The 27,895-nt window shown below is 37.4% G+C and overlaps 1 protein-coding gene and 1 pseudogene across 8 annotated transcripts in view; both read left to right on the top strand.

Moving 5' to 3' along the window:
• RASGEF1B (RasGEF domain family member 1B) overlaps positions 1 to 27,895 on the top strand; it is a 545,064-nt gene that overhangs the window by 397,148 nt on the left and 120,021 nt on the right. The gene's annotated exons all lie outside the window — the stretch shown is intronic.
• LOC140624048 (U4 spliceosomal RNA) lies at positions 1,561 to 1,639 on the top strand (annotated as a pseudogene).

The raw sequence follows: 27,895 nt of genomic DNA, 5'->3' as shown, positions 1-27,895 counted from the left end.
AAAACACCTCTCACAGATGATTAATGCCCACTGTTATGCTGGAACTCATTGTAAGAAAAGGAAAGATTTTTATCAACTAGAGACCATGAAGACAGGCCTTGGCCATCATGAATTCCCTCCTATTAACTGATAACAATGAGATAATTGAGGAAGATCGGTATATTACCTTGTTTAGGTAATTCTATCGGATCTATTTTATTAAACAGGATTGCAGTGGGAGTTGGAACTGCACGCTGTGCCTATAGAAAGCAAGAGTGATCATGGTCAGCATTTCCAGATGCTGCCTATGCAAAGAGAAGGAAAAATGATTACTGGCTTCAGCTTTGACTTTTAATAGAACGTCAGTCATGAAAGAAAATTTAGCCTTTTGTACCTTGAAAATATCTGAACAGTTTATTTTTTTTTAAGATTTTATTTATTTATTCATGAGAGATATGGAGAGAGAGAGGCAGAGACACAGACAGAGGGAGAAGCAGGCTCCATGCAGGGAGCCAGACGTGGGACGCGATCCCAGGACCCTAAGGTCATGACCTGAGCTCAAGGCGGACGCTCAACCACTGAGCAGCCCAGGTGTCCCCTGAGCAGTTTAAAATGAGGCATTTTGGGATGTCTGAGTGGCTCAGGTGTCTGAGTGTCTGCCTTCGGCTCAGGGCATGATCCAGAAGTTTGAAGATCGAGTCCCACATCGGGGTCCTTGCATGGAGCCCGTTTCTCCTCTGTCAGCCTATGTCTCCGTCTCTCTCTCTCATGAATAAGTAAATAAAATCTTTAAAAAAATGAAGCATTCTGTTAGGGAAATACCAAGTGTGAGAAGATGAGAGCTTTGTACATATGAATTTAAACCTCCCACAAAGAAGAGTTTGTAAGCACTAAAGTTTACACTCTTTTGTTTTAGTCAATACCAGTAATTATAAAATTTCGTGGTATCTTTTTTTTCGATTAAATGAAAGACAGAAAAATCAAGAATCCTCGTATGTCTTCATTTCAGTATGAAACAACTCTTACCATAAGAAAAGTATACATTTATAACTGTATAATCAACAATTTTATTAAATATAGAAGTTGAATATCATTTGACAAGTAGTGCTAAGTATTCTGGGAGACACTAAAGTTATTCCTGTCTTAAGGGATATAGAATGGCTTATTCATCCCTGGACGGTAATTTAAATGTCATCTAGTCCAACTTCTCATCTGATGCTTAAATCTGTCCTACAAACACCGGCCAAACCTCTTGTGACTATCTGCAGTTAGAGGCAAATTTCTACCAATTGAGGCAGTTCCTTGCATATTTATATAGCTATTATTTACTAATGATAATAAATAAAATGTATTGTTTGCTTACTATGTGTTAGGCACTGAGTTAAGCATTTTATCTTCAAAAATCCTATTTAATCTTTATCACAACCTTAAGAAATGGTACTGTTAGTATTTCTATTTTACAGATAAAGGGGAAACTGAGGCTTAATGAGGCTGGGCAGCTGTCCAACATCACCCAACTATAAGTAGAGGACCTGGCTTTGACTACATGGTTTACATTCTTTTTTTTTTCAAGTAGACTCCAGCTTTGCGCAGTGACATTATCGTAGCCAATGAGGTTTATCTGAGGCGTGATTATTGCTAATTGAAAACTTTTCAAGTAGATGCCTCACCCAGCGTAGAGCCCAACATGCAACTTGAACTCATAACCCTGAGATCAAGATCTGAGCCGAGATCAAGACTCGAACACTTAACCAACCGAACCCCTACATTCTTAAACAGTATACACATGCAGCCTCTCTAATTCAACTTCTTCTCTTTGTTGACTTGAAATATACTTTCTTATAGCTTCTATTCATAGGCCTGAATTTTAATGAGGTGGCACTAAACATGTCCAGTCTCTTTTCTAAGTGATAGCTCTTTAAATAGTTGAACGCAGTTGTCTTATCCACTTCACCCCCCAGTATTTCCACTGAATTCAAGTGCATTGTCTTTCATTTTTCCTTGTGTGACATGGTTTCTAGGCCCTTTAACATCATGGTCACTACCTCTTGGAAAACCCCATTTTGGGGTCTTATACATTTAACACAGCATAAAGTCAAAAATCGCAGCTTTATAAAAAGCTCAACTTTGTTGGAAGAGTGAAAATAACAAAGTTGAGAAATATGCTCGTGGTCAACCAAAGCCACTAAGTGTTTTGTACATATGTTGGTAAGCTATCTCTCTGCTATCTTGTTCTTTACACAGTTTGCTTTTCAGACTTGAATTTAGAGCTTTGCACTGATCTCAGTTATGTTTTACCTTAATAGTATATTATTCTAGAATGCTATAGTTTTTTAGGATCAAATGAATATTTAATATTTTATTTAATATTTTTATTCTATTTTATTTCATTAACATTTTTTCCCTTTGTATTTATTAAAGGTGGATTTGGCTCCTAATTCTTTGTTTCAGAACTTGTGCTAGACTCATCTTACTGGTATTTTTAGACTTCGCTACTCATGCATCCATGGTCAGCTGCTAGGTCACCTGGAGGGTGGTAGATCTAAAAGACCCTCAGCTGGGATAGCTAGTCTCTGTTTTACATGATTTCTCATCCTCCAACAAACTAGCCTAGACTTGTTCACATGTGAAGAGGGGTCCCAAGACAGTAAGTGAAACCAAGAAAGACTCCATGAGTCCTAATAAGCTCAGGACAGAGATACCATTGTTTTCCCTGTGGTCAATTGGCCAAGGCAAGTCCCAAAGCCAGGAACCTTCAAAAACTGGGAAAGCAGCCTCCATCTCTTGATGGGAGGAGCTTCCAAGTCATTTTATAAAAGGCCACAATATCGAAGGCATGAAAATTGTGGCCATTTTTTAAATGTACCATAATCTTAGGGTTATGCCATTTGTGGATTTGATAAGCACATCATCGAAATTATTCTTAAAAAAATCCATAGAAATCTCAATTTAATAGGGTCCAAAAATAAAGTTCTATGTAGCATACTACTTTGGTTATTATGATCTGTTTAGACAACCATAAAAACACACAATAAATACACCATAAAAACACACAATAAATAATAAAAGAAAAAACTTATATGCTAAATAAACTAGACCATTCTGTTTCTAAAGACACATAATGAACAAAGTGGTCTTTAGGTCTACTACCAGGAAAATGAATGTTCATGAATTTAACCTGGATCTGGATTTGAAAAAGAGAAGACTAGAATCTGAATTGGGAAAGAGAAATGACAAAGGTGTTCAGATTAGGAATTAGCATGTACAAAACTACACAGATGCAGTGAACAAACCAGAGTGACAATACTGAAGAATTCCGCTGAGAAGTGGTAAGAGAAAGGAAGGTTAGGTGGGAGGGATACATAATGAGAGAACTTGAAGGTGGAAACTTGAATCTGAATTTGACTTTGTAAGCAGTGGGGAATTATGGGTGATTTTGAGCAAAAAGAGAATGTGATTAAAATTTTTGTACAACTAACCTAGCATTAGTTTAAGTGGGACATTTTTTGAGTCAGGAACCATTGAGAAAGCCTTACAGCTTTTTTAATTCCTGATTTAAACCAAGTAACTGATATATTTTTCTTAAGGTAGTAAAAAACAAAAATGACCTAAATGATTACCCTGTCAATAAGTTTTATTTCAGCCAATGTAAGGAGAAGACAGAAGGTGCCAAAATCTGGAAAAAGTTGACTGGTTTTTTTCTTAAAGAATAAAAGGAAATGCAGCTACTTCTGCTTATATTTGAGTCATTATGTCATGTGTATAGATTTTTGAAGGTTATTTCCCACAATGGCAAAGTGATAGTTTGCAGAAATAAAAAGCTGACATTTTCAAGATTCAGAACTTAGTGATTGAACAAAATCCTGAGTAATCACAAAAGTCTTAATTTTCTGTCCTGGTATAGAAGTGCTTCTTATTGTAAGAGGTCATGACAGACACCCCAGCTTTCCCAGATACTCTCAATCTGAGTCCTACCATGAGATCTCTGTAGGTAACAAAATCTCTCTCAAATCAATGTTCCAAAGTCAGGACACAGAGAATGCTGGGAAAATTATTGAATGTTTGTGAAATAGTTTGAGATCCCCCTTAGAAAAGGCCTATCGCTAATCAGAATTCCATCACTAGGTTCATGGTATAACAAAGGCATCTTGACTACCTGTCTGGAGATGTTCTTGGAATACATACATTCTAGAAGAAATCAATTTAAATCCTCATTTCCCTTATACACTGAAGTGAATCCCAGATTGACCCAAGATTTAATGTTAAACAGAAAAAAAAAAAAAGATAAAGTCCTGGGAAAATATTTAATGATCTGATATTGTAATAGATTAAGACTTTCTAAGCTTAAAAGTATTGGAACACTAATTCATTAATGGATCTAGGAAATATCAGTGACCATTAGAACTGATAGCTCAAACATTGATTGCCTCCAACGTTGATTACCTGCAGCCACTAATTAATTTTAATGTCACTAAAAGTGAGACATTATGTATCTCATGACATGATACAGAAGGAGGCTCACCACATCACCTATGAAGTATTCTATGTCTCCAAAATTAAACCTGAAGCTTACCCAATCTGTAGCTCTATCACTTCATAGAAAATGCACAGGATAGGGCAGCCCGGGTGGCTCAGCGGTTTAGTGCCGCCTTCAGCCCAGGGTGTGATCCTGGAGACCTGGGATTGAGTCCCATGTCAGGCTCCCTGCATGGAGCCTGCTTCTCCCTCTGCCTGTGTCTCTGCCTCTCATGAATAAATAAATAAAATATTTTTTAAAAATGCACAGGATAGATGAATGTAGTAAATGACATCACAATACAATCATTCAAATCTAGAAAAGGTTTTATTTCTTAGGACAAATGACTCCATTTCTTTAACAAAGGAAGGGCATAAAATATAAGGGAGGGGAAACCTTTGTGACATATCATTAAATACAGCACATCAATCCTATTTGAATCTAGATTCAAAAAAGTAATTCTGAAATGACATTTTAAAAAATCAGAGAAAACTAAGACGGATTGGATATTAGAAATTTAAAAGTTAGGGCACCTGAGTGGCTGAGTCAGTTAAGCATCTGCTTTCAGGTCAGGATCCTGGGATCAAGTCTCCGCGTTGGACTCCCTGCTTAGCGGGGAATCTGCTTCTCCCTCTACCCTTCACCCCTACTCATGCTCTTTCTCATGCTCATCTGCTCTCTCTCAAATAAATAAATAAGTAAATAAATAGAAATTTAAAAATTATCATAAATGTTGATGGGTGTGTTGGTTGTTCTTTGAAAAGCTATTATCAGGCTACAGCTGTATTCTGAAGTACTTATATGTGACATAATATTATGTCTGAGATTTACTTTAAAATACTTCAGCAAAAAACAATGAGAAGGAGAGAATAGATGATGATAGATGAGTATAGATGATAATGTTTATGCTTGGTAATGAGTACATGTGGGTTCATTATAATATTTTTTCTACTTTTATATAAGTTTGGAAACATCTGTTCAAATTATTTAAAAGTTATTGGAAAAAATATCACAAAGGAAAGGTCAATATAATCTACAACATAAAATTAAGATTTTTTATGTTTTTTTAAACAATAGCCTGGGGAAAATGTTCATTACAAATGTGGCAAAGAATTAACATCCATTTTGAAACACATGCATACACTTACACATACATGTACAAGCTGATAGGAAAAATGCTAAAAACCTAATAGCTAAACAATACAAACATAGAATTCAAAAGAGGAAATGCAAATTTCTTAAAACATCCCTCTAGAAATAATCATAAAAAAGCAAGTTAAATTCTTTTGAACTACTAAACCAAGCTATTCTCCAAAACATATATGCCTTTTATGTCCTGGAAGACAGTCATTTCCTATGATCAATAGAGAAGAATATTTTATATAGTAGCAGCTTTTTTATTAAATGCCAAAAAAGTGTCATGTACTATACAGTAAGGATTATTTTGGGAAAGTCTAACACTTCACCAGTGCTGATAAAATCCTGGCCAAGAATCCATGCTGGGGCTGAAGAGGGAGTGCATTAAAAAAAAAAAAATGAACTCGGAAGAGGGCTTCACAGGGTGCTTCTAAGGGGTGTTGACAGTGTTCTTAATTTGGCTGGTAACTACATGGGTGGTCCTTCATAACTATTTCTTAAATTGTACATATAGATTTCATGCTCTTTAAATACATGCACTATAGTTTATAATAAAAGTTTGTTTTAAAGTAAACTGCAGCCAGTATGGTGACCCACATGCCTTGAGTTGCCTTATGTGGTGGTTGGCCTGAAATTGCCCTGAGTGAGAGCAGAGGAGTATAACTGCCTTGGAATGGAGTGCAGCATGGGGTGTCCTTGAGTTTCTATAATGGTAGAAGCTGTGTCCTGAGAGAAATTCTTAACTCACGTTTGGTTCCCGGGGCTCCCCAGAAGCATGGCTGTCAGGGGAGTGTTCATCTCTGGAAGTACCCTAAATTTAGAATACCCTAGGAAAACCCAAGAATTCCTTGAGAATTTTCTTTTTTTCCCCAGTTTTATTGAGAAATAATTGACATATATTACTGTTTAAGTTTAAGGCATACAGTGTGATGATTTGGTTTACGTACATCACGAAATGATTACTGCAACAGGTTCAGATGCTATCCTGGTTCTCATATAGATACAACAAGAAGAAAGATGGAAGTAAAGAGTAAAGGAAAAAAAAATTTCTCCTTGTGAAGAGAACTCATGATTTATACTCTTAACAATCTTCCTGTATATCACACAGCAGAGTTAACTATAGTCATCATGGTGTACATTATATCCCTAATATTTATTTATCTTATAATAGAAGTTTATATCTTTTGACCACCTTCCTCCAATTCTCTCTCCATACCTTGCTTCTGGCAACCATAAGTTTGATCTCTTTTTCTATGAATTTTTTTGTTGTTATTGTTTGCTTGTTTGTTTTTAAGATTCCACATATAATTGAGATTGTACAATATTTTCCTTTCTCTGTCTGGCTTATTTCACTTAGCCTAAATGACTTCAAGATCCATTCTTGTCAAAACGATAGGATTTCCTCATTGTTTATGCTAAATAATATTCCATCATGTATATTTATCACAAATTCTTTATCCTTTCATCCATTGATGGAAGCTTAGGTTGTTTCCACATGTTGGCTATTGTAAATAATGCTGCAGTGAACACAGAGGCACAGATATCTTTTCTAGTTAAAGTTTTTGTTACCGTTGGATATATTCTCAGAAGTAGAGTTGCTAGATCATGTGGTGGTTCTATTTTTAATTTTTTGAGGAGTCTCCATACTGTTTTCCATAGTGGCTGGACCTGGTTAGTTTTTTGTTTTGTTTTTTTTTAATCCCATCGAATGGGAGGTTTTAATGACTAAAAGAGCTCCATGTACGTTACACATAAAGGTAGCATCAAGGACTTTCTAAGAATGGACTTAAAATGGTTTTCTAGGGGCACCTGGGTAGCTCAGTTGGTTAAACATCTGCCTTTGGCTCAGGTCATGATCCCTAGGTCCTGAGATTGAGCCCTGTGTGGGGCTTCCTGCTTAGTGGGGGGTCTGCTTCTCCCTATCCCTCTGTGCTCTCTTTCTTTCAAGTAAATAAATAAAATATATTTTTTAAGATTGTATTTATTTATTCATGAGAGACACAGAGACAGAGAGGCAGAGACATAGGCAGAGGGAGAAACAGGCTCCCTGTGTGGAGCCTGATGCAGGACTTGATCCCAGGACCCTGGGATCGTGCCCTGAACTAAAAGCAGGCACTCAACCACTGAGCCACCCAGGTGCCCCAATAAATAAAATCTTTAAAAAAAATTTTTAAGTGGTTTTCTAATAGTTAAGATGAATTTCTTCTTATTTTTTTCATCTTTTTACCTAGTTCCCCCAGGAGATTAATACCATGTAATTTGCAAGATAGAAAGTAAGGGTAAAGGAGTGGATGATCTTACAAAAGGAGTTATGATCTTACAAAATTAACCAAGTTTGTTCCCCATCATTAACTCTCAGCTTTAAGATGCTGTGTGCAGTTTGTAACTGGTATGTCCAGAAGGCTTGTGTGTTAAGCAGTCATATCTGGTCATATCTGGTTCTTAGCATCAGATATACAACTATGATTTGTCAATGGTCATGCACTTTTAAAAAAGGCGATATGATGATAAATATCATCATGATCATCATGATAAATGATAAAACAACCAAAAAATGTCAAAGATGTGACCATTTGTTGATACAACTATGGAGATAATCAATTTAAAAAGTCATTTAGAACAAGGAATTAAGGCTTTTCCTGAAGCCATACAACTCAGATTATGCTCTATAATTCTCTTTCCCCACTTGTCTTCCCAATTCCCTTCAACTTTATCAAATTAACTGGAGCCTAAGTATTATACTCTTATTCTCAAGAAAGTCTTTCCTGGAGACAAGGGATTTAATCTTTAAGTTTCGTGCATGAGTTTTAAAATGTCAATGACAAATTGGAATGGCATTTAATTATTTGCAATAGAATTTGGCTGTCTTAGTTCTAAAAAAGAAAAAACCCTCTTTTTCTGATTATAGAAGTAATGCTCTTCTTGTTCTTCATTATGGTTAAATTTGGAAAATTCAGGGAAGGGCAGAAGGAAACAAAAATTTCCATAACCCAAAGATAACTATAAATCAAAGTTAACATGTTTTTGTGTTTTCTTCCTACTTATGCATACATTTGTGTTATATAACTAAGATTATAAAACATTTGCAATTTTTTATTCAAACAGTTTTAACTTCACATTATTATATGAGCATTTTACAATTTCATTACACAGATTTCAAAAATACCTTTTTTAGTTAAGGTATGCATTGACACAGAGCATTATATTAATTACATATATAATACAATGTCAAAAATCTTAATTCTAATAAATAATATTTGAGTATGTCATTATCGTTTAAATTATTTTTAAGCTTTGGATATTTTGGTTGTTTCTGACTTTTGTCATTATCAATAATACTAAAATTTTTAAAAATTAACATACTTATACATAGATCTGTGTATGTTTCTTTAATTATTTCTTTATAACTTTTCCTAGACATGGCAAAGATTAGAAACTTTTAAAATTTCATAATATGTACTGCTTAGTTGCAAGTCAGAAAGTTATTCAGTATATAATTCTACTAGCATTATTCTACTAGCATTCTGAAATGACAATCTCACTACACCTCGATCGGCACTGAATATTATAATTTTTAATCTTTGCTGAGTTAAATCATGGTATTTCATTGTTTTCATTTGCTATTGTTTAGTAGTGGGGTTGATTTTTTTTTCTTGGGCCTATTTGGTTCTTTGTACTTCTGTATAGTACATGTGCATATCTTTGATATGTTTTCTTTTGGAACTTCGGTTTTTTATACTGATTTTTTTTTACACATGTGATAGGGATAAAAGGAAACTATATTAAACCATGAATGTTTGTTGTGATCCTCCTCCTTTCCCTTCTCTCTTTCTCATTTCCCATTTTTCTTCTCATAAGAAGGAATGTTGAGCCTTCAGCTTTGCTAATTGGAGAGAAGTACGGTTGAGAGCATGCAGACTAAATTATGTACATAAGGAAAGGCATGGTAACATATAAAAGAATAAGATAAGGACATATGGAGGTAGCTGATTAGGGGAAAAGGTTATGGAAATAGCAAGAAATTGGAGACACTGGACAGGAGGGAGAATGAGAAAAGAAATAAGGTCAGGATGAGCTGCAGTTTGGAGACCTAATAATAAGGGATATGAACTGATTGATGAGGCTTTGATGAGAAGGATAAGCAAAGAGGATTTTTAGTAAATTTCACTGTTTTATGCAGTGAAACCTCATATTTGCTGCTACCTCTGCTCCTCATAGGAAAATAAAACCATGATCCATAAATCTTCAACATTGTGGAATTGGATTTGTGCTCCTTTTGGGTGTGTCATTGAGCTAGAATGGGCCTTAAGAAAGGATAAGATAGCCCAGGTTTATTATTAAGGTTAAACTCAAATAATAAATATAAATAATGCTGTCCTTTTTTTTTTTTTTTTTTTGAGAGCATGTAAGAACACCAGGGGGTGGGGAGTGGCAGAGGGAGAGGGAGTGAGAGAGTCTCAAGCAGACTCCCCCCTGAGCATGGAGCCTGATGCGGGGCTTGATCCCATGACCATGAGATCATGACTTGAGCTGAAATCAGGAGTCAGACACTTAACCGACTGAGCCATTCAGGCACCCCAATGCTCTCATATTTTTAAACAAATAGTTTCCCTCTATTGACTTTAATTTTGTTTAAGAGAATTTGCACAGATATTCTAGAGGTGGAAATAGCAACTTAGAAAGGTTATACTGTAAAACAAGCCTCTCCTATCTGGGAAAGATGTTTGTCTGCCTGCCTGCCTTCGTTCCTTCCTCTCTCTTTTTTCTTCCCCTAAGTGTGTGATATTACACATGCATATAATATGGTGAGGTTTGAGAGAACACCCTCCTGACCAGGCAGACAGATCACTGGGGTCAGCCCAGACTATCAATTGTTACAAACAGGGAGTCTCTTCACATTCAGTTGCATTATTTATAAGTCTACATCTTTGTAGACTTATGGTTATGCCTACAAATGTGTGTGCGTGTATGTTGGAGTTACCCAATATCATCACCTTGCTTTTCTTCCAGTTTTTCTGTGGCATCAGTATTTACATTTAACACTTAAATAATTATGAGATAAATGACTTTTGTTATAGGATGAGTTGACAATCTAGGTTATTATTTTTTAATTACCCAGTTTGTTCTAATTTCATCATTGGAGAGTTAATTCTGTCTATGTTAGGATGTGATTCTTACTTCATTGCATATCAAATTCATTTGCATATCAAAGTCATTGGACTTTGTCCTTTCTTTTCTAGGAGCATGCTGTATTGATTTTTACAGATTTATAGTACCTTTTGATATTCCCTCATTATTTTTAATAAAGATTTTATTTATTTATTCATGAGAGACACAGAGAGAGAGAGGCAGAGACATAGGCAGAAGGAGAAGCAGGCTTCCTGTGGGAGTCCAATGTGGGACTCAAGCCTGGGACCCCGGGATCATGCCCTGAGCCGAAGGCGAATGCTCAACCACTGAGCCACCCAGGTGTCCCTCCCTCATTACTTTTTTGAAATTATTTTGGGTATCTTCTAAAAAATTTTTGAAACTTTGTCAAAAGTACACTAAATCTGTAAATTACTTTGCAAAGAAATGACATCTTTACCACATTTGTCCATCACATTTAGAATAAAGAATATCTTCCTGTTCTAACATTTTCTCTGTTCATCAGAAAAATTCTATAGTTTTTCTTTATGAAAGGTACCACAAAATTTTTAATCAAAGTTATTGTTATATATTTTATATATTTTTTGCTGTTATAAATGAGATTTTTTCCCTTAATATTTCCAAACTGGTTATTGCTAATACATAGAACAAATTTTGAATTTTGAATTTTTATTTTGAATTTGGTCACCATACTGAACTTAAATAAAGTTAATTCTAATATTTTATTAGTTGATTCTCCTGGGGTTTTCCAAATAGATTTATGTTACATATAACTAGAAATAAAATATCACAAGGGACATAATATCAATTCCATTTCTTATATTTTGAATAGAAGGTTTTCTAGGAAAATTTTTACCTAATATTGAAAAGCAATAGCAAGATCATAGTTAACAAAGGAATACCAGAGACGTTACCATTTAATGCAGAAACAAGACAAAGCTATCCATTAAGACCACATTACAAATGTTACTTGACCTTCCTATTAACTTAACATGGAAGGTATTATTGATACAGAATACATTTAAGCTTGATGGGATACATAACACATCAATAATACCATATTTTTGATGAGGAAACCAAAATGCAGAGTGGTGAGGAACTTGCCCAGGATCAAGAAGATTAGATTTGAACCCAAGTCTGTGATGTGCCATTCTGTTCTGTTCACTAGAACTTTTTGCTTATTAAACCTTTCAGCAAAAGGGAAGAATTTTATTTGAATATTGCTTAAAATTTAATAAAATGCTTTTATGCACTTTGTCTTATTTTTTCAGAACTAACCTTTGAGTTAAGTGAGCCCATGATCATTCCTAAATAGTACTAAATAAATATTAAAACTTGGTCTCTTATCTCATAAGTGGTTTAGCTACATCACAGTATCATCTGTTCCCTGAAAAAATAAAATAAGGCAGAGCACTTAGAGAATGGCTGTTCTTCTGATTCAGATATGCCCCTGCTGCTTTAATTACACCTGTGGGTGGTTTTCTCTTTCATATATTTTTTATAATATTGAATTGGTGTAATTTTGAAGAGGATTGGTGTGAGTTTAGGGGTTTGGGAGGAACCCAGATAGAAAGACTAATTTTTCTATTATGTTGAAAAGGAGAGCTACAGGAAAATTTTCAAGTTACCATGTGGATGAAATTTGTATGAAGGAAGGTGAAAAGCATTTTCTCCCCCAGACAATTTTCAAACCCACAAAGAGCAGCATTTGATATATTTCATATATTTTGAAACAGAAAAAGGAGCCCAGATTCCTCACAGCTTGTCTGAGGTTTTACCAAGCATTGGTGCCAATTTATGAACTGATACAGTTTCTGCTTTTCTTCCAAGAACAATCATGGCATTATATATCCTTTCAATCTTTGTATTACAAAGAAAATGTAGATTCAGGGCTTAGGTGCCTGTGTTGTTTCTGTGCACCTAACCTGCTCATCTGGACCTCACAGTGGCCTTTATCCCAGATTTTCTTGCTCCATGACTAAGATCAGGCTAGGGTGGGGTCACGCCTGCCTTGTTCTGAGTTAGCATGGGAAGCTGGAAAATACCCACTGTGTCCTCATAAAAGTATTTTGTAATAGGTTCAGTTAGGAAAACAGTACTCAAGGAATTATTTGAAGGAAGGCTAGATGTCTCCACACTAAGCTGGTGTGTGTGTGTGTGTGTGTGTGTGTGTGTGTATTGCCACTTCTAGTAGGAAAAAGATTCTTGAAAGAATATAGGAGCTTTTCAGAATCATCTGGGCAACAGTTCTTAGATGACTTATTTTTTTATTTTCTTAGATGTCTTAATACTCTGAATAATTTTAATTACATTAATAATAACCAACTTTGTTGTCATTTAGGTTTCTTATACAGTATATCCATATTATGAAAATAGTACCTAGCCATTAAAAACTATTTAAAGCATATGTAATAACTTAGGGAGACTATTTTATAAGCTAATAAAAATGTCAATGCAAATTTGTTTGAGTCAGGTCTCTTTTGGTTCTTAGCAATATTGAACCACCTCAGATAAAAGGGGCTTTAAGTAGGTTTTAGAAGTCTCATGAGAATCAAATCATAGGAATCAAGGATGGAGGAATCTCTTGGAATTTGAATATGGAAAATCACTGAGCATAAAGCTCCTTTCTAGAGCAGCCCCAGTGGCTCAGTGGTTTAGCAGCGCCTTCAGCCCGAGACGTGATCCTGGAGACCTAGGATCAAGTCCCAAGTCAGGCTCCCTGCATGGGGCCTGCTTCTCCCTCTGCCTGTGTCTCTCCCCTTCTGTGTCTCTCATGAATAAATAAATAAAATCTTTAAAAAAAAAAAAGATCCTTTCTTGGGTACTGAATTTCTCTGGCAAACCTTCTCTCTACAAGCCATCTCCATATTTCTCTCTCTACCAGGCCTACCTCCTCTCCTTAAACATAGATTTTGCTGTCTCGTAACTTCAGCTTGCAAACGTTTTCCTTAGCTTCTATTATATCTCACGTGTTCATCTTAGCTTATTCATCTTAGTTTAGCTCACTAGATTCACCTCTGAGTCTTCTACTTCCCAACTCCTAAACTGACTGGCTCAGCTCATCTTTTTGAGTCAGACCAGTTTGTAGGTTTTTAGTTTAAGAATGGGCAACCTTCGATTCTGGTGGCCAAATATCACTTTGGTATACCAAGGTACATACCCTTAGGCTGGAGGAACCCTAAATAAGAAGCATCAAAAATGTGCCTAGTATTTAAGTGCTATGTAGAAATATGCATGGCAAGAAAACAGAATTAGGACAATAAATAAAAATATTAATAGCAGTTGTCTCTGTTCAGTGATATCACAAAAGTGTCTTTTCTTCATTTTGTCTAGTTTTCTTCAATGAACACATAATATTTTATACTTACAAATATAATAAACTTCAAATACTGAAAAAAAAATTTAAAGGACAATGGTGTTAAAACTAAAGGAGACCCCAGGGGACGCCTAGGTGGCTCAGTGGTTGAGTGTCTGCTTTGAGCTCAGGGTGTGATCCTGGAGTCGCGGGATCAAGTCCCCACATTGGGCTCCTTGCATGGAGCCTGCTTCTTCCTCTGCCTGTGTCTCTGCCTCTCTTTCTCTCTGTCTGTCATGAATAAATAAATAAAATCTTTTTAAAAAATAATGAAAAACAAAAGAGACCTCAGGATGATATAATTCAACGTCACTTCCATTTACAAAGGTTGAAGCAAGCCCATGTAATTAAGTGACTTACCTAAAGTCAAAGAACAAGGGAGGAGCTAAGGTCTAAGGCTTCTGACTTATTCCTAAATAAGCTCAGCCATGCACAATACTGCTTTGTTTGAACCAAATCAGATAAATGTCCCAATTGCAAGTCAGAGCCTGTAGGTAGTGGATCTCTGTGTGTGAGATCTAACTGTAAACCATGCTCTAAATTTTTAGGACCTGGGCAAGTTTGTTAAAATAATACCCAGTTGACTTAAAACAGAACTCCAATACCCAGGTTTCATTAAACCATCATTTTGCTATGAGCTGTATTTTGCTTCTACTTATACACTTGAAATTGTCAGCCGTGCTTTATGTTAAAAAAAAAAAAAAAAAAAAAAAAAACAATGGTAGAGTTGGAAAGGAGGAATTAGGGAATTTCCAGACATGAAGTACAATCTCACTTTATACTTGCATCTTTCTCTCCACTTTGGTGGTTTTGGCTTCCTTCCCTTCCATGTATCTTCTCTTGATGAATTAACATGAATCTCTTAAGAGAATAAAATCTTTTGGGGTGAGAGTGAAATAGAGGCTGGGAGGGGAATAAAATCAGATCTATGTTAAGGGAGAAAAGAAAAGTTAGAAGACTCTTACGGTTTTTTCAAAGACAAGACATCATGCTAATATGAAATACCATGCCTGGCAGGAAAAGGTTACTGCACAGTTTGAAAGTGGCTCCTACTGAACCTGGAAGAAACAAAAGCTCTAAGGGATTTAGTTAGTTCTGGACATCGAAATGCTCAGAGATAATCTCAGCTCTAGCACATTTACAGTACATAAATTCCTCTTGCATAGAGCCTCAGAGAAGCTTGAGATATGATTCAGGTTGAAGTCACTGGGCCATTTAGAATTTATTTCACTGTTGGGTTAGGAGAGGATGAGCTAATATGATATATATCACAAGAATGACAGACATAAGTCTCAGTAGTCTGTAATGGTAGCTTGAAAAATCACTCCAAAACAAGTACAATGAAAAAATTTTAAAATATAAATCTAACTCTGAAAAAAAAAACAAAAAATAATCATGAAAGTAAAAGATAGCCAATGCTGCTTACTAGTAGTTGACATAAAAATGTCTTTGAGGTGTTAATTTCAAGCTAAATATGAGTTAAGCATGTCTAAGACAATGGATAAAGGGGGGGGGAGTCCACAATAATTTTTTTAGGTTTTAGCATTTCATGTTAGAAAAACACAAGCAGACTGGAACATGCCTCAAGTAGGGAAGAGGGTACACAAACCATTTCTTAGGGAATCAGAAATATTTATCCTGGATAAGGATATTCACTTTGGGGTATGGAGGAAAAGTATTCTATAATAATGGTTTTCAAATACTTGTAGACTTCCTCAAGAAACAAGAAAAATTTTGAATAAACAATTTAACCTTACATTTAGATGAACTAGAAAAAGAACAAACAAAACCCAGAGTTAGTAGAAGGAAATAATAAAGATTATAGTGAAAGTAAATGAAATAGATTTTATGAAACCAACATCACTCTGATACCAAAACCAAAGACACTACAGAAAAAGGAAATTAAAGATCAATGTCCTTGATGAACATAGATGCAAAAACCTCGACAAAATATTAGAAAACCAAATTCAAAAAAACACTAAAAAGATCATTCACTATGATCAAGTGGGATTTATTACAGGGATGCAAGGATGGTTTGATATATGTAAGTCAATCAGCATGATACAGCACATTAATAAAATGAAGGATTAAGATCATATGATCATCTTTGTTGGCAAGGATGCAGATAAAGGGAAACACTTTTGCACTGTTGGTGGGAATGCAAACTAGTGCAGCCACTCTGGGAAATAATATGGAAGTTCCTAAAAAATTAAAAATCAAACTACTCTATGACCCAGCAATTGCCTACTAGGTTATTTATCTAAAGGACACAAATATCCTGACTTAAAGGGGCACTTGCACCCCAATGTTTATAACAGCAGTATTAACAATAGCCAAATTATGGAAAAAGCCCAAATATCTATCAACTGATGAATGGAAAAAGAAGATGTGGTATGTATTATGTGTACAGATGTATATATATCTATATATAATGGAATATTACTCAGCAATAAAAAAGAATGAAATCTTGATATTTTCTACTACATGGATGGAACTAGAGAGTATTATGCTAAGCAAAATAAGTCAGAGAAAGACAAATGCCATATGATTTCACTCATGTGGAATTTAAGAAACAAAACAGATGAACATAGGGGAAAGGAGGGAAAAATAAAATAAGATAAAAACGAGAACGAGGGGCAGCCTGGGTGGCTCAGCGGTTTAGTGCCGCTGCCTTCAGCCCAGGGTGTGATCCTGGAGATTCCAGATCGAGTCCCACGTTGGGCTCCCTGCATGGAGCCTGCTTCTCCCTCTGCCTGTGTCTCTGCCTCTCTCTGTGTCTCTCATGAATAAGTAAGTAAAATCTTAAAAAAAAAAATAAAAAAAAAAAAACAGAGAAAGGGGAAAACCATAAGAGACTCTTAACTATAGAGAACAAAGTGAGGGTTGCTGGAGGGGAGGTGAGTAGGGGGATGCGGTAAATGGGTGATGGGCATTTATTGGGATGATCACTGGGTATTATATGTAAGTGATCAATTACTAAATTCTCCTGAAGCCAGTATTACACTATATGTTAACTAATTTGAATTTATAATTTTTTTTAATTTTTATTTATTTATGATAGTCACACACAGAGAGAGAGAGAGGCAGAGACACAGGCAGAAGGAGAAGCAGGCTCCATGCACCAGGAGCCCGACGTGGGATTCCATCCCGGGTCTCCAGGATCACACCCTGGGCCAAAGGAGGCGCCAAACCGCTGCGCCACCCAGGGATCCCCACTAATTTGAATTTAAATGAATAAAAAAGATTATATGATCATCCCAATAAATGAAGAAAAAGCATTTGGCAGAATTTAATATCCATCATTATAAAAACTCTCAGTGAAGTGGGTAATCCAGTAATTACACTTCTGGGTATTTACCCAAGGAAAACAAAACCACTAATACAAAAAGATGTATGCACCTCTATGTTTATTGCAGCGTTATTTATAATAGACAAGATATGGAAGGAAACTAAGTGTCCATCAACAGATGAATGGATAAAGAAGATAAGGTGTTTATATTACTGAGCCATAAAAAGAATGAAATATTGCCATCATGGATAGACTTAGAGGGTATTATGCTAAATGAGATAAGTCAGATAAAGACAAATACCATATGATTTCACTTACATGTGAAATCTAAGAAACAAACCAAACAAATAACAACAAAGTAGAACAGACTCAGAGCAAACCGGCAATTGCTGAAGGGGAAGAGACTGGGAGATTAGGTATAATGAGTGAAGGTGATCACGAGGTACAAACTTCCAGTTATAAAATAAATAAATGGGGCAGCTCTGGTGGCTCAGCGGTTTAGCACCTGCCTTTGGCCCAGGGCGTGATCCTGGAGACCCGGGGTCGAGTCCCACGTCGGGCTCCCTGCATGGAGCCTGCTTCTCCCTCTGCCTGTGTCTGTCTGTCTGCCTCTCTCTCTGTGTGTGTCTGTAATGAATAAATAAGTAAAATCATAAATAAATAAATAAATAAATAAATAAATAAATAAATAAATAAATGACAGGGATGAGAAGTATAGCATAAGGAATATAGTCAGTAATATTGTAATAATTTGCATGGTGACAAATGGTATCATGATAAGCATTTAGTAATGGACATAATTGTCAAATCACTATGTTGTGCACCTGGCACTACTATAAAATGTGTCAACTATACTAAAAATAAAAGTTATTAAAAATCTTAAAATATATGAAAAATTTTAAATAATAAAAATTTAAAAAATGCTCAAAGGATCCTCATGGAGTTAGAATTCTTTGATAAAGGGCAAAAGGGTTGAATTTACAGGAGATAAATTCCAATTCAAAATGGGGAGGATCTTTATAATGATCAGAGCTATGCCCAGATTGTAATGAACTGCCTTGTGAGGTACAGTGTTCTCTGTTATTTAGAAGAGTTTAAGCAGAGGTTTAAAAATGTACTAGATGACAGTAGAGGTTCTCCTAAGACTCATGATGTGAATCTGTGCATTAAAAACTTAACAGTCACTTAAAGCATTGTTTCTCTTTTTACACTATTGTTTGCATTAAGTTATGGCACACTGCCCTTGTTATTTTAGGGTAAACATTGAGGAAATTTGGATATTAAAATAATAGCAAAACACCAGCAGTCAGGGTTACCCCATGCATTCCTCAAGTAATGAGTTTTCTTAACACTTGTGGGGGTGGTGCTGTGAGACCTTTACCATATTTATTTACACTCATGAGGGTGGTGCTGTGAGACCTCTATGGTATTTACTTATGGTTCTCTCCACAAGCATTGATTGTGTGTCTGCCATGTGCTAGACAGGCACTGTGCCAGAGTTCAGGATCCAGGGTCTAAATGTGAAAAAGACATGGTTCCTCAGGATGCAGTTTTATTTAAGGTTATAATGTGATATGTTTTTTTTTTTAAGAGATTTTATTTATTTATTCATGAGACACACAGAGTGAGAGAGGCAGAGACACAGGCAGAGGGAGAAGCAGGCTCCATGCAGGGAGCCCGACGTGGGACTCCATCCTGGATCTCCAGGATCAGGCCCTGGGCTGAAGGAGGCGCTAAACCGCTGGGCCACCTGGGCTGCCCAATGTGATATGTTCTTAATGCTAAAATGAACTTCTGTTTTAGATTTCCTTGATTTAATGCTGCCCCATTTTGTCGGATGCCTTGATGTCCTTAGATGAGAGTTGTTCAAGTATGTATACCTTGATGAACCACCTGTAATGTAGACTTTCAGTTCAAATCTTTCAGTGTATTCAAGTTAAGAAAGTGACTTTATTGCACTCTATTTAAGCGAGGTAGAAAATGAGTAAATGTGTACTTGTTCTAAGCATTTTCCCCAATGCTGCTGTCTTTGAATATTTAGTAGGTTTATTCAGTACTTATACTAGGGTATCTTTTTCTCTTACAAGTTGAGCTGGTGAAATTTAAGTTCTGAAGAATTGTCCAATAATTAGAGGCCCTTTGATCTGGAGTATTTCACAGTTAATATGTGAGTAGATGTTGGCCTGTATTAAGCATTAAGATTTTAAAAAAGAGATAAATGGAGGTTAATTTTGCAGGAGGCTTTAGTAGTATCCAACCAGTTCTTTGGACTTCTGCTTAGACATGAGAGAACTGGCAAATTAAGTGCCAGTTTTATTTGCTCCTTGACTACTTTACAACTAGCTGCTTTCTTTGTTTTTTGTTTTTTTTTTTTACAAATTAAATCTTTTTTTTTTTTTTTTTTTTTTTTAAGAAAGCAATCTCTAAAGTTGCTTTCAATTTGTTAAAACCTCCAAAGTCCATCTGTTTCTGAAGGGCAGAGCTGCCAGGGGGAGTCCTTGACCAAGCCCATGCTACTACTTTTGGGATTGAAGTGTGATCCTTTTCAACAGAACATGAAGATTAATTCCCCTGTGGACAACAGCCAGGCGCCTTAGCAAGCTGATCATGTCTTCACTGTTGCTTGTTGCTTAAGTTTGGCTGTCTAATGAATCTGTATTTTGAGGATTCAAGGATACAAGTCATGTTCTTAGCAAGATTCATATCCACTTTTTTGGAATGCTCATCTCCTTAAACAGGACAGCACAGTTGATTGTAGGTTACTTTACTTCAGGATGTCCAACAACTGTTTTAAAACAATAATGATAACCTAAGAGTATTTTCTTGTAAAATATTAGCACTGAGGCAGAGTTGCTCTCAATGAAGCCCACAATCACTCGTGAAAGATACAACTATAGGAAATCAGATGGAGCTGTCTAGCTTAAAAATAACAGCAAAGTGGGGATCCCTGGGTGGCTCAGTGGTTTGGTACCTGCCTTTGGCCTAGGGCGTGATCCTGGAGTCCTGGGATCGATTGCCCCATCAGGCTCCCTGCGTGGGGCCTGCTTCCCCTCTGCCTGTGTGTCTGCCTCTCTCACTCTCTCTGTGTCTCTCATGAATGAATAAATAAAATCTTAAAAAGAACAGCAAAGCTTATCAAGCAGCAAATGAGTTTATTTTATTTATTTTTTGGACATTGATTTCTTTATTGGTTCATCGCAGAAGAGGGTGGAGGGATTGGGAGATCCCTTAGAACAGCAGAAGGGTCACAGCCTGTCCTCAGAGTTACTTCTCAGTCAGAACACAAGACATGATGGAAACAGACTTGTCCCAGGCAGCATGGATGGTTGCCTGGAAAATCTCAGGGAACTGCAAGGGGACCATGACTAGCAGACAGTGTGTCAGGACACCTATAGGATATATGCATGCAGCTCTCTCAGCTCCAATAGGACACCTGCCATGTTGGCATGCTCTTGACCCTGTTGCCCCTGGCGGGCCCCCACCCTGGAATCCTTTGTGCACAGCTGTGCACAGCTGGCTGCAGGTCAAAGTGCCTGGAGCAGGGATAGCTGGGAAGGAGCATCTCCAGGGCCTCATCACCCATGTGTGTAGATCTTATTCCACATGTACAGGATGGTCCTCTCTGCCTCTGTCAGAGACACGGTGATGACTGACCTGGTGGCAGGCAGCAAATGAGTTTACTCAGAAATAGCAGAGGAATTGCAACTCAGGATTTGCAAACTAAGGCAAACTATAGGCAATTGTGGAGAACAAAGGAGGAGAACATATTTTTATAGAGTGGAAAGGAGAAAGTTGGCACAGGTGTTTTGAACAAGAGTTCATTGGAGGAAAATGAGAGTTGGAAGTGGTGGTAGCTTCTCATTGGCTACAAGTTAGGCAAGCTTGTTATTTCCTGGCTGAGAGGAAATCTTCCTTCTTCCTGCTAGACTGCTCAGCTGACAGGAATGGTAGCTTGAGAGCTTTCTCTTCATGGTTTCCTGACTCTCTTTGTTTTTTATTTTTATGTATTTATTTTTAAAATTCTTTGAGAGAGAATGTGAAAGTTGGGGGGGCAGAGGGAGAGAATCTTCTGCGGGTTGCTTGCTCAGCATGGAACCCCACAACTCGGGGCTCAATCCCAAGACCCTAAGATCATGACCTGAGCCAAAATCAAGAATGAGATGTTAAACTGACTGAGCCACTCACATGCCCCCTGACTCCATTTAAAAAAATTTTTTTAATTGGAGTTCAATTTGCCAACATAGAGCATAACACCCAGTGCTCATTCCGCCCAGTGCCCCCCTCAGTGCCCATCACCAAGTCACCCCAACCCCCCACCCACCTCCCCTTCCACTACCCGTTGTTCATTTCCCAGAGTTAGGTGTCTCTCATCTTTTGTCACCCTCACTGATATTTTCACTCATTTTCTCTCCTTTCCTTTTATTCCCTTTCACTAATTTTTATATTCCCCTTATGAATGAGACCATATAATGTTTGTCCTTTTCTGATTGACTTATTTCACTCAGCACAATACCCTCCAGGTCCCTGCATGTCGAAGCAAATGGTGGGTATTTGTCGTTTCTAATGGCTGAGGAATATTCCATTGTATACATAGACCACATCTCCTTTATCCATTCATCTTTCGATGGACACCGAGGCTCCTTCCACAGTTTGGCTATTGTGGACATTGCTGCTAGAAACATCGGGGTGCAGGTGTCCCGGTGTTTCATTGCATCTGTATCTTTGGGGTAAATCCCCAACAGTGCAATTGCTGGGTCGTAGGGCAGGTCTATTTTTAACTCTTTGAGGAACCTCCACACAGTTTTCCAGAGTGGCTGCACCAATTCACATTCCCACCAACAGTGTAAGAGGGTTCCCTTTTCTCCGCATCCTCTCTAACATTTGTTGTTTCCTGCCTTGTTAATTGTCCCCATTCTCGCTGGTGTGAGGTGGTATCTCATTGTGGTTTTGATTTGTATTTCCCTGATGGCAAGTGATGCAGAGCATTTTCTCATGTGCTTGTTGGCCATGTCTATGTCTTCCTCTGTGAGATTTCTCTTCATGGCTTTTGCCCATTTCATGATTGGATTGTTTGTTTCTTTGGTGTTGAGTTTATAAGTTCTTTATAGATCTTGGAAACTAGCCCTTTATCTGATACGTCATTTGCAAATATCTTCTCCCATTCTGTAGGTTGTCTCCTAGTTTTGTTGACTGTATCCTTTGCTGTGCAGAAGTTTCTTATCTTGATCTTATCATTTTTGCTTTTGTTTCCCTTGCCTTCATAGATGTATCTTGCAAGAAGTTGCTGGGGCCAAGTTCCAAAAGGGTGTTTCCTGTGTTCTCCTCTAGGATTTTGATGGAATCTTGTCTCACATTTAGATCTTTCATCCATTTTGAGTTTATCTTTGTGTCTGGTGCAAGAGAGTGGTCTAGTTTCATTCTTCTGCATGTGGATGTCCCATTTTCCCAGCACCATTTATTGAAGAGACTGTCTTTCTTCCGGTGGATAGTCTTTCCTGCTTTGTCTAATATTAGTTGACCATAGAGCTGAAGGTCCACTTCTGGATTCTCTATTCTGTTCTATTGATCTATGGGTCTGTTTTGTGCCAGTACCACACTGTCTTGATGACCACAGCTTTGTAGTACAACCTGAAATCTGGCATTGTGATGCCCCCAGCTATGGTTTTCTTTTTTAAAATTCCCCTGGCTATTCAGGGTCTTTTTTGATTCCACACAAATCTTTTTTTTTAATTTTTTATTTATTTATGATAGTCACACACAGAGAGAGGCAGAGACATAGGCAGAAGGAGAAGCAGGCTCCATGCACCGGGAGCCCGACGTGGGATTCGATCCCGGGACTCCAGGATCGCGCCCTGGGCCAAAGGCAGGCGCTAAACCGCTGCACCACCCAGGGATCCCGATTCCACACAAATCTTAAGATGATTTGTTCCAACTCTCTGAAGAAAGTCCATGGTATTTTGACAGGGATTGCACTAAATGTGTAAATTGCCCTGGGTAGCATGGACATTTTCACAATATTAATTCTTCCAGTCCATGAGCATGGAGTATTTTTCCATCTCTTTCTTTCAGAAGTGTTCTGTAGTTTTTAGGGTATAGATCCTTTACTTCTTTGGTTAGGTTTATTCCTAGGTATCTTATGCTTTTGGGTGCAATTGTAAATGGGATGGACTTCTTAATTTCTCTTTCTTCAGTCTCATTGTTAGTGTATAGAAATGTCACTGACTTCTGGGCATTGATTTTGTATCCTGCCACAACTGCTGAATTGCTGTATGAGTTCTAACAATCCTGGGGTGGAGTCTTCTGGGTTTTCTATGTACAGTGTCATGCCCTGACTCTATTTTGAATGAGGTTTCCTTTATTCATTTTCACAGAGTAACAACAGTGAACCAGTATCACCAGATTATATGACACCTTCCTTCCTGCTTAGTTAATGTAATCTCATGAAAATCAGGAAGAATGTTTTTTCAATACTGTGTCTGTCTATATTAGTGGGAAGAGAAATATCAGATGCCTTCAGCAGTCGCTAGGATTCAAGAAGAATCACTAATGCCTATTTTTCTAGTTCTGGTGACCCTTAGATATGTGTAGCTGAAATGCCCATATCTGATGGTTTTAGAGGAGTTCCTTCTAATGATACTGTTGCCTGGTGACTCTGGGAAGAACTTTCACTGCCCTCCCTACTGTCACATCTGGATCCTGGCTCTTGGAGAAGATAGGCCTGTGGCTTTACTCACCATAGCAGGAGCTCCCATTGTTCTGCTCATTGTTTTCTGCAGTATTTAACAATTTTGTCAAAAATGAACACAGAAGGGTGTATGAGTGGTCAGCCGTTGAACATCTGTCTTTGGCTCAGGTCATGATCCTGGGGTCCTGGGATCAAGTCCCATATCAGACTCCCCAGGAGTCTGCTCCTCCCTCTGCCTATATCTCTGCGCCTCTCTCTGTGTCTCTCATGAATAAATCCAGTAAAACTTTTTTAAAAAAATGAACAGAGAGAGCAGACTCAAAAGGATCCATTCTACCTTTGGGGTTTTATATATATATATATATATAAATATAATTAATATTTAATTATATATAAACACATATATGTTTTCATCTTACATATATATATATATATAAGTTTACATCTAAGGCAGGACTATGCACATAGGACTTTGAGACTGACTTATCTTTTTCAGTGTGTAATGAAGCATGTTCAGTACTGTTGTCCTACCAGGTGGTCTCATACTTTCAACATCCTTTCCTGCTCAAATGATACAGGGTCATGCTGTCAACCCAGGTCATTTTCAATGCCACACGTTTCCCAAGGTCAACTGAGACAACTACAGAATTCATTGCCAAGAGTCTCCAAGCGCCATTCCTATATGTACAGAGAACGTGAACTATTAATGTGTAGGATGGAGCAAGAAATACTGATGCTATTTTGCATCGTAATTAAGAGAATTCTCCGGTCCTGCAAAGTCAGTATAGTTTCCTGTCTAATGATTCTTAATCACTGTCTATGGTCTTACTAAATAGCCCTGTACCTTTACATTTTTCTCAAATTCTACTTGAGACGATTAGACATTGATTCTGGCCAAAGTTTTTTCTTCTTTTAATAGTTTTCAGATGTCCTACATATGGTGTGGCCAAGATAAAATATGAATGTGCCAAGAATTAAAACTGTTCACAAGCCATCAGTATAAATGCCTTCCTCATAAATGATGAATTCTAGGGAGGAAATCATGCTATTATTTCAAGAGGCTGTGACTGCTCTTGTCTCTCAGTTTGACAGGAATCAATCTGGACTCCTTTAAAGCAAATATACATTCTTATTCTAATAATGAGGTGAATCAGAGAAGCTTTAAAAAATCAAAATATCGATTGGGGCTGGCATGCAATAAATTAAGGTCCACCTCTACAGATGATTCAAGATATCACCTTTGGGTATAATAGCTCTTGCAGCTTCAATAAAGCATTCAACAAAAGCCTCCCATTTAACATCCTTGATGGTGAATCTAAGTAAGACATTATTAATGGCCTAAGAAAAAGGCATCAGACTATATTAAAATACACAAATGAATTAATAGCTATTAATGATAGTGTCACTTCTAAACTCAGATCAACCCCAAGGCTCCAGGCCAATGAAAGCGAGAGAGCTGTTGCATTAGGGCTGTTCCCCAACCCTGCTTATTAGTGAGTGGGGTCTGGGAAGCAGTGTTTCATCTATAGGTCTAATTAAACGGAACCTAATGCCCTTGTGAGCTGCAAGCCAGAGCCTTCCTTAAACTTTATGAGCATGGCAACTCTGCTTGCCTGGCCCATCTCCTGGGTCTCTAGTGCCTAGCTACCTTCTTTAACTCTTTATCCCTAGATGACTTTCTTACCCAGTTTCTGTGTAATCATTTTTCATTTAACTGGATCTTGTTTCTTGCCTCCATTAGTGGTCTCCTATTGAGCTTCCAGCATTAACTGGACATTCATACCATTGACAGCTAGATCCAAATACCTCAAAACCCAGACAAGATGACCCCCTAAAGCCCCTTAGATCTGTCTTCTCTTTGACCATAGAGTGTGACCCAGATTGGATTGAGGTTCCTTGCCCTCCCTAAACATTTGTTTTGATCTATCAACTCTTCCTAGCTTTAATGTGGAGCCTGACTTGGTATTGGCTTAGTCTTTTCTCCCAGGCAAGAGCTTCTATCACAGCATGGCCTTGGCTAACCCATGCAATGAGACCTAGAAGTGTACTGCATAACACAAAGGGACCTTTCCAAGAGCTTTCCAAGTGATCTAGGGCATTTCAAATGTTCTTACAGATGAGAAACTGTAAAAGGTGACCACTAACATTCTATTTGCAGATTCAAGAGTGTGGCAAACTTAAGAAGATATGTCTTTTAAATCCATTAAATTATAAACCAGGAGTATCTGGTAGAAGTCATATCATATAGGGGACCCAAGTCCTTCTGATAGAGCCCCTTTCTCAAAAAACAGAAGTCACATCATGTGGAATTAGTTAATCTTTATTATTCTCTACTATTTTTTATGAAAGAGGTGGAAAGAGGCAAAGGGAGAGAGAGAGAGAGAGAACCTTAAGCAGGCTCCATGCCTGTGCAGAGCCTGACACAGGGTTCCATGATGTCCTGAGATCATGACCTGAGCTGAAATCAAGAGTTAGATGCCTAACCAACTCAGCCACCAGGTGCCTCTCTTTTCTTATTGAAATATGTAAATTGGGGGTGACTGGGTGGCTCTGTCAGTTAAGCTCTGCCTTCAGCTCAGATCATGATCCCAGGGTCCTGGAATTGAACCCAATATTGCTCAACAGAGAGCCTGCTTCTCCCTCTCTCTCAGCCTGCCACTCCCTCTGTTTGTGCTCTCTTTCTGTCAAATAAAAAAAAAATCTTTAAAAACAAATAAAATACGTGAATTGGATATATTCAGGTGGCATTGAGCAATGCATCTCAGATAAATTTAGTGATAGCCATTTAATGATTCTGCTGCAGTGAATGCCAGATGAAATTGATTCTAGTTATAGTTTATCAATAACCAGGAAAATAATTTACCCCAAGGCATTTTGCTAAAGTTCAGAGACTATATAACCACAGATGACATTGCCAAAATTGCAATGTGAATGTACAGAATGGCTTTTTTCGCAGAAAAACTCCCACATAACCCTGTGAGAGGCCCAGGTAAATCTCTTGGAAAGGGAAGCAGCTCACAGACAGAATGAATGGTCAATTTAATCACCCTAAGCAACCAACTGTATAAAGTAGCCAACATATATACCTGGCTATTAACTAAGGAAATTGGAGCTTACAAGTAGGGTCTATGCCGTGACCGTTGGATCCCACTGATTCATGACTTTATTTGAATATTTGAAAAATATTAATTAATATTTTTAAAAGATTTTATTTATGAGAGAGAGAGAGCTCAAGTATGCAATGTGGGGAGAGGGGCTGAGGGAGAGGGAGAAGCAGGCTCTCCACTGAGAAGGGATCCAGAAGCTGGGCTCATTTCCAGGCCCCCGAGATCATGACTTGAACCAAAGGCAGACATTTAGCCAATGGATCCACTCAGTGCCCCTAGAAAAGGATAGATGGCTGACCTCTGAAGGTAATATCATGTAAAACAGTGGTCCTTCAGTGTTGCAGCATATGAGAGTCACACAGACAGCTTATTTAAAGAGCAGATATCCCTCCCTACTCTGGGAGATTCCAGCTTGGGAGCTTTGGAGTGAGGCTCAGTAATCCGCATTCAAAATGATCACTCAGATTATTTTAATGTGGGTTTCACCCTACTTTGAAAAAGGGAAAGAACATAGATTTTGAAATCAGACAGAAGGCCTCAAATCCTAATTGAAGCACTTACTTGTTTGTAGTCTTAGTCAATTTAGAATACTTTCTGAGTTTCAGTTTCCTCATCTGTAAAATGAGGATATAATACTCTCATGGGATTGTTGCTCATAGAGAATGAAATGTGTATTTTA

This window comes from Canis lupus, chromosome 33 (genome assembly GCF_048164855.1).
Source record: "Canis lupus baileyi chromosome 33, mCanLup2.hap1, whole genome shotgun sequence".
Classification (NCBI taxonomy): Eukaryota; Metazoa; Chordata; class Mammalia; order Carnivora; family Canidae; genus Canis; species Canis lupus.
This window is presented reverse-complemented; position numbering and strand designations above follow the sequence as displayed.